This window comes from Chlorocebus sabaeus, chromosome 18 (genome assembly GCF_047675955.1).
Source record: "Chlorocebus sabaeus isolate Y175 chromosome 18, mChlSab1.0.hap1, whole genome shotgun sequence".
NCBI classification, from domain to species: domain Eukaryota; kingdom Metazoa; phylum Chordata; class Mammalia; order Primates; family Cercopithecidae; genus Chlorocebus; species Chlorocebus sabaeus.
The window spans coordinates 19,944,919-19,952,861 of record NC_132921.1 but is presented as its reverse complement, the minus strand read 5'-3'; the positions used below and the strand labels follow the sequence as shown (position 1 = coordinate 19,952,861).

The following is a 7,943-nucleotide window of genomic DNA, read 5'->3' as shown; positions in this document are numbered from 1 at the left end:
ATAAGACCTGCCTTATAAAGAATATATCCATGTTCTAAGAACATATGTGTTGGATATGGTATAGTAAAGTTGGTGCAGCCACAGGAGGAGACAAGAGTGAGACTTTGAGGTAAGAAGTATATTACAGTGAGAGGCCCCAAAGAGAGGAATCACTAAATGCCACACAGGACCACAGGGGAAAACACCAATGTGGTCAGAAGAGAGAGCAGCAAGAGGAAAGTCTAGGCCAGAGGCTTATTTGGAGTTTCTGTGGAAAGGCAAGGCTGGCCAGAGTGCACAGTTTAAGACTGGCTGCTTTGAACAATTCTGGTGGGCTTTGGGATGTAGGAGCAGTCTCTGGTTGCCTAGTAGTTGATCCTGGGATAACAGCAGGGGAAACATTGACTTGGTATGTGACAATTCAATAAGGTAGTGGTTAGGGCTATAGATTTGGGATGGGTTGGTTTGCCTAGGAAAGATGTGCTTCAGCTGTGCCTTTTAGTGTCTCTAAGAACTCACTAGCCCTGGGTAGGGCAGCTTCTCCCTCGGCTGAGAGGCTACAAGCACCAGAGCATCAAGAATACAGAAAACAAGAAAATATAGCTACTACCATTGGCTCTCTGATAAATGGAAGCCACACAGACAAATATAAAAATCTGAGAAAACGGAGCAGAAATATGGATATCACTGTATCGGTATTTGTATCCAAAGATTTAATTATAGAAATCCCCAAATATTAATGGTAACTATCAATGAATGTGGGATTAAGTATCATGTTTTTAGACAACTAACATTCATTGATTATTATTATTTTACCTGATAATCTGATAATCACCTCTCATTTAGCTCTCTCAACAACCATATTTGATAGGCTCTGTCATTATTTGTATTATAGTGAGAAAAATAAGGCTAAAAGAGGTTGAGTGACTTTTTACAAGTCATGCACAGCTAGTGAAGTTCACAGCGGGGGCTCTACAGTCAGTCAGATTCCAAAGAGTATTTTGTTAATGAACGAATTACATTATGTTTTCTGAACTGCACACTTGATGATGTGTTACTTTTTTAAATGAAAGGAAATACTTGTAGGCATATATTTGAAAAATTGCATGTGTAATTAGTCTATTCTCGCATTGCAATAAATAACTACCCGAGGCTGGGTAATTTATAAACAGAAGAAGTTTAATTGGCTCACAGTTTCGTAGGCTGTATAGGAAGCATGGCTGGGGAGACCTCAGGAAACTTACAATCATGGTAGAAGACGAAGGGGAGGCAGGCATATTGTACATGACTTGAGTAGGAGGAAGAGAGCAAAGGGATAGGTGCTTACACTTTTAAACAACCAGATATCATGAGAACTCACTATCAAGAAAACAGCAAGAGGGAAATCCATCCATGATTTAGTCACCTCCCACTAGGCCCCCCCCTCTAAAATTGGAGATTACAATTTGACATGACATTTGAGTGGGGACAGAAATCCAAACATGTCAGTACACAAATATGTATAAATAATATATAAACATACACGCAGAAACAAACCTGTGTGTGTATATGTATGTATGTATGTGAGTATATATGTATTATATATGTGTGTGTGTAAAAACAATAATGTCTTAAAAGTTCTCAGCACAAGTGATGTAAAGTATAAACATGGGCAAGAGAATAGGATATAAGGATAATAAAGTGAATATTGTCCACTCTTCCTTACTTGCTCTCTTTATGTAAGTGTATATGTGTGTGTCTATAACAGACTTTAACAGTTGTATGTGCATTTGAAAGTTTTTAAAATATATTTTTCAAGGCTATTTTATGTACACTTTTTTTTATAGTATTTTGGTGATTTTTAGAGTAAAACAATGTTTTCCAAGGGCAAAAACGTGAACTGGAGGTCGGAAGGTAGCTGGGTGTGGACTTCTTACGAGCTCTTGCTCCAAAACCTGGAAACGAGGAAAGAGGACCCTCCCAGGAACCCAAGGAAAAATTGGCACAGCAGAGGGAATCCTTTGGTGGGGTGGGTGGAGCTGCCAGCCCACTGTGTGACTGTATTGTTTTGAGTGGGCTCTAAGGTAATTTCCATGTGCCACTCCATTGACTTAATTAACATTATTAATCTTGGAGTTGTTAATGTTAATGTTAATGTTAATGTTAATTAATAATTAACATTATTAACGAATGATACAAGGGCCAAAAGAGTGATTTATTCCCTTGGATTCTGAATCACAATCAGGAGATAGTCTTTATCTGGTGCAACCATTGTTTCATTCTTCATGGAGCAGATTTGAAGGAAGGTGAGGTCATTCTAGGGATCAATTTCATTCATGGTACTCTGTGCCTTCCAATGAGGTTGTGCCTGAGGTTGGCATACTGTGTGGTGGTGGGATTGCCTGTGGTACTTTTGAAGGGAATGCCTTTAAGGAGTAAAACAACTGGATCACAGGGCTGCTGTTGGGTTCTAGATGGCAACTATGTGCACATCAGGGCCCCATTAGGCCTGGCTCTATATCTGTATCTTCCTGAGTATGGTAGCATTAGCTGTGTATTTTTTATAATCCATCCCCCATGGGGGTGATGGCTGAGTGGGAGCCAGTCACTTCTGTGTTCAGTATGATGATTCCCTGCACTGCCTTCTGGGTCTGAAGTCATTTCAGGTGTCTCCTTCACCTCTGCCATTTTGGACCAATCTGGTAGCTCCATGTCACCAGCACTCAGCCCAGTCCCATGCCTTTCTGCTACAATAGTTTTTGAATAACAGACAAGGGAGCAGACCTCTATGGGATCAGTGACAACTTGGTGCTTTCAAGAACAATCAGACACAAGACAGATAGAGTTCTGTGTAACAGCAGCTGAGCTTCAAGTATCTCCTACATTAAAGAATCAAAATTATTGAAGTAGCTTGCAGATGTTAGAAAAAAAATTGAAGCATATATTTAGTTTCTAAGCAGATGAAAAGAAAGCTTTGAGAAAAACTCATCTTGTACAACATCGTCCTAATGTAATATTCACGTTATTTGAAATTATATTGACCCCATTCATTCCGAATGAAAAGCCAGTAGTAGTATTTGCTGTAAAATGACTACACTGAGAAAGAAAAGGCAAGTTTTCCAACTTTGGAAAACAGGAGTTTACACCTCCACACAAAGTTTGACATTTGCTAAGATAACAAAATTTTTCCTGCTTCTTAAAGTATGTGAACCATCAGATTTGAGCTAACTTCAAAGCCAGCAAGGGGGACTTCAGTGATGTCGGTAGGAAATCCCTTCATTTATTCATGCGAGCACCCTTTCCATTTGCATTCAAAACACAGGAATCACAAATGTGGCTGGGAACACTGTTTTGTGACCTACTAGATCTCTCTGACTTTCTTTCCCAATCTCCTCACTGTAATTTTTGAACTGAACTGCCTTAGCTGTCTCTTGACTACCTTATCAGAATAAGAAATTAATTTTCAAAATTCTCAGTTCTCTTGTCCAGGTTTCTACATGCTTCTCAACTCATACAGAATCACAGATGTTTCTATGTGTGGTAATACCCATTCCTGGCTCATGAGAGTCAGAATGATAGATAATAATGTACCAGTGTCTTGAACTTGTAAAGTCTTATGAGATAATAGCATAGCATTTTGGATAAATGTAGCAAAGTTCTGAAAAGTTAAATGCTACTATTAATGTTTATTTTGGTTGAGTACTGTGCTAAGAAGTGAATATGGATGAGCTCCTTTAAGTCCAACAAAGTCCTGGGTAACATTTTTTATACACATTTAAATATGAATTCGCTGAAACTTCAACAGGTTTAAATACTTCAAAAGGGAAATTTAATAATTAGTGAGTCAAGGTTTAAAATGCAGTGGTTCTGTGCAAGAGCTTTGGCTGTAGAAAGAATTTGGTGTATAGGAAAAGACTACTGTCTCACTGTAATCCTAAGCAAATTGTTTACCTTCTAATTCTTAAGTTTCATCATCTTTAAAATGGGTACAAGGCATGGTAGTATTTACTTCACATGGCTTTGTGAGAATTAAATGTGTTTATATGTGTACAGTAATTAGTATAGGGCTAGCATAGAAAGATACTTTCATATATAATAGCTCTTATCACTATAAGTTACAGCAGCAACCACAGCACCATTATTATAATACTCTCTCCAATTTTTAGAAATGCTATATGATATTTAGAAGATTAAAGAAATAAAAATCTGTGGTAAGACAGGCAGTATGGACAGCCAGTGAATACGTAATTGAGAGACAGTTGACTACTCTTCTTATTTTATCTAGAGTAAAGGGAAATTCAGAAACTAGAATATTGGATAGACCGGAAGCCCTCCATTCTGTTGCTGATCATAGCATACAATCTTTTGTAAGAACCTATTTAGTGCACCTACCAAGCCTTGAATTTAAAAATTTTAAGGACAAAGGAGTATTAGAAGTATAGAACAAGATGCAATCTGCATAAGACCAAAGGATTTGCTGATATTTCATAGATTCCCCAATGGATAACAGGAGAGAACAGAAGCCTTTAATCTGTACTTTATTAACATCTTATCTTCTCCATCAAGAAACTTCTTCATGTGTCAAGGAAAATTCTGCTAGATGGGGTTAAACAAGCAAGGAAGACTTCGTTCAAGACTGTTGAAATAAAGAAGAGAGATTTAACTCAATTCTGCTGAAACAGAAGGCAGGAGGATTTTTAAATGCTGGGGTGAGCTAATAGAAAAGCAATGAAGTGTGGGCCCGGTGTGGTGGCTCACGCCTGTAATCCCAGCACTTTCGTAGGCTGAGGTGGGTGGATCACAAGGTCAGGAGATCGAGACCATCCTGGCCAACATGGCGAAACCCCATTTCTACTAAAAATGCAAAAATTAGCTGGGCATGGTAGTGCACACCTGTAGTCCCAGGTGCTCAAGAGGCTGAGGCAAGAGAGTCCCTTGAACCCGGGAGGCGGAGGTTGCAGTGAGCCGAGATCACGCCACTGCGCTCCAGCCTGGCAACAGAGCAAGACTCCATCATTTTTTTAAAAAGAAAAAGATAAAAAAGTAGTGAACTGTGTAAGGCGGAGGTTGGTCAGTGAGGTGACAACCTATATTTGCTAGGCTCCTACCCTTCCACAGAGACTGGAAAGTAGAGGCTCTTTCTTGATTGCTTTATACTTGAAAGAGAAGTCTCTTAGGTATTTGAGAAAGACATTTTTTGAGTGTTTAAAATGGTAAGAGACTGAGAGGAGCTTTACTTTTTCAAGTGTCAGTGAAAGAATTAATCATTGAAAATTTTCTAAAGTAAATACTCTAAGAAAAAGATAGGTCAGGGACCTAGCGTCAGGATAAAACCTGTCTAAGGCTGTTAACCTGGGGGAAACACAAAGGCAATCCTGGTCCCAGGCAAAGAAGGGAAAACAAACACTGAAAAGGAGAAAGTAGAGATCAAAATAGGAGCAGGATTGTAAGAAAGGATATTATTGCTCCAAATAAATGTAAAAGTCATGCCCTAGATAAATTATATTGGATAATGATTGACATATTTTACATATGAGCTTTCCTAACTTTTGTCGGTAGTTTCTGTTGAGCTGCTGAGAATAAGAAAAGAATCCAGACAAAGAAAATTCGAAAATATAATTTTAGGCCAGGCACTGTGACTCATGCCTGTAATACTAGCACTTTGGGAGGCTGAGGCGGGTGAATCACCTGAGGTCAGGAGTTTGAGACCAGCCTGGCCAACATGGTGAAATCCCATCTCTACTAAAAATACAAAAATTAGCCTGGCATGGCGGTGCTCGCCTGTAATCCCAGCTACTCGGGAGGCTGAGGTGGGACAACCCAGGAGGTGGAGGTTGCAGTGAGCAGACATCACGCCACTGCATTCAGCCTGGGCAACAGAAAAATAAAATCAAATATGATTTATTAAGGTAATAATATCATTTGTAAAAACAATGATGTCATTTTAAACTCAAAGTTAATATATTTATAGGTCTGAAAATTAGCATGTCAATAACCCAATTTATAATCTTTCCAAACCCCAAGACTTACTCCTCTCCCAAGCTTTCCAAGCTCGAGCATCTCTACCATTTAGATCCCACACTTAGGAAGCCAACACTATGCATCTCTTTCTGTCACATGTCATATCCAATATATCAAAAATTCGTAATGCTTACCTTTCATACACATCTATGATGTCACCATTTCTACTGTTACCATTCTGCACCCCGGTGCTGTCATCTCTTGTTTGCATTGTTGCAATAATCTCCCATCTGGCCTTTCTGTTTCTTTCCATGCTCTGTTCTTATACAACAACCAAGATATCCCTTTAAAATGTAAGTTAGACCTTGTTTCTCTTCCGCTCAAAAACAACCCAATGGCTGCCCTTTCCCTTCAGATCAATTGCCAAATTTGTCATGGTAGCTCATCAGGCCCACTCATTACTTTTCTGACTTCAGCGTTCACCACTCTTCCTTTGACTCACTCTCTCAAATTCACAGGGATTCTAGGTTGGATCAGGGCCTTTCACTCACTGTTGCTTCTTCTTCAATGTTCCTCATCTAAATATCTGCATGCCAGGGTTCTTCACCTCTTTCAGTTTCCTCTTCGAATATCACATTATCAGTCAGACTTTATCCAGCTAGCAATGTTTTTGTTCTCTATTTATCTCCAATGTACCTACCATTGTTTGATATATTTCATTCTGTCAATCTATCTATTTATTCTTTTCATCCATCCATCCATCCATCCATCCATCCATCCATCCATCCATCCAAGTATTCATCCATCCCTGAGTGAGGAAAGAATGTCCTTGGTGGAAGGGTCTTTTGCTTTGTTTATTATGTATCCCTAACATAGGCAAACAGATATTTGCCTGTATCTGGCAAATAATGAGCACATCAATGAATGGTAATTCAATGTTCGTTCTGTTTTCATAAAAACTTTCATACATGCTTGGTGACCTGGAAATCATTTCAGGGGCTGAGCATTAGAAGATAGTTTCCATCAGGCTTATGCATGTGTGAGTGTGCACTTTGAAATAAAACCACTAGAAACTTTGGCGGCTTCAGGACTATTTACATCTGGATAATTTTGCAGGGCTGTGGGAGAGGGTAACAAAACCAGTGTTGTTGTAAGTATAATTCTGAAAATAGAAGCAGACTTTGGAAGTATGAAACTTCATTTTTAATACTGCATCCTTTATTATTATTATTTGTGTATGTTGTAGCAGGAGACTTAGTGCTATTGCAGAAAGAAGTCCATAAAGCATCATTTGTTTTGGAGAACTTCTATAACATACTACATGGTGTCCTGGCTAGAAAATGTATTTGGAAACGTTGGCACTTGTTACATCAATGAATATAGTCAGCCTGAATATGTGGCAGCCCTGTACCCAGTTTTACTACTGAGGAAACAGCCACTAGTGCCTGGAAGCTAAGGAAGGGAAGAGCTCCCAAAGAGGTGTGATATCATAACACCTTTTTGCAGGCATGATTACTTGGAAATGGTGAAAGGGGAAGTACATACGGTTTTACTTTTACAACCAAAACTTAAATACGCTATAATATTTGTTTTTTATTTTCACAGAAAGTCTTGTGTTTATTTTGAAATTTATTTGATGACTATCTTCTCTGTTCATATAAATATTGAATAACAGTGAAGTCATACAATCAGGAAGTGATTTTGCAACAAGTAAATTATTCACAATTCTCTTTTGTTATCTCTACTCTTATTATCTACTTTTATTTCATTCATGGAACCTTTGGTTAAAATATACCATGGGCACTGCCAAGACAGTGAAGGTATAAATTGAAAGAGCCCACAGAGAGATCTGCAAGGATGATCACTCGTGGATTTATTTCTTCCCATAGGTAACACAGGATCTTTTCATAAAGTATAAAAGCAAGTTATTTCTTATTGTGTATTAATAACTTTCACCAAGTATTTGTGACAGCTTACATAAGGATACACACATTAAAATATAACTATTAACAGAAACAGAATCA

At 38.4% G+C, this 7,943-nt stretch overlaps 1 pseudogene; it reads right to left on the bottom strand.

Moving 5' to 3' along the window:
- Window positions 1-2,173: 2,173 nt before the first annotated feature.
- On the bottom strand, window positions 2,174-2,646 carry LOC119620525 (dynein light chain roadblock-type 1-like; annotated as a pseudogene).
- Between the last annotated feature and the right edge of the window lie 5,297 nt (window positions 2,647-7,943).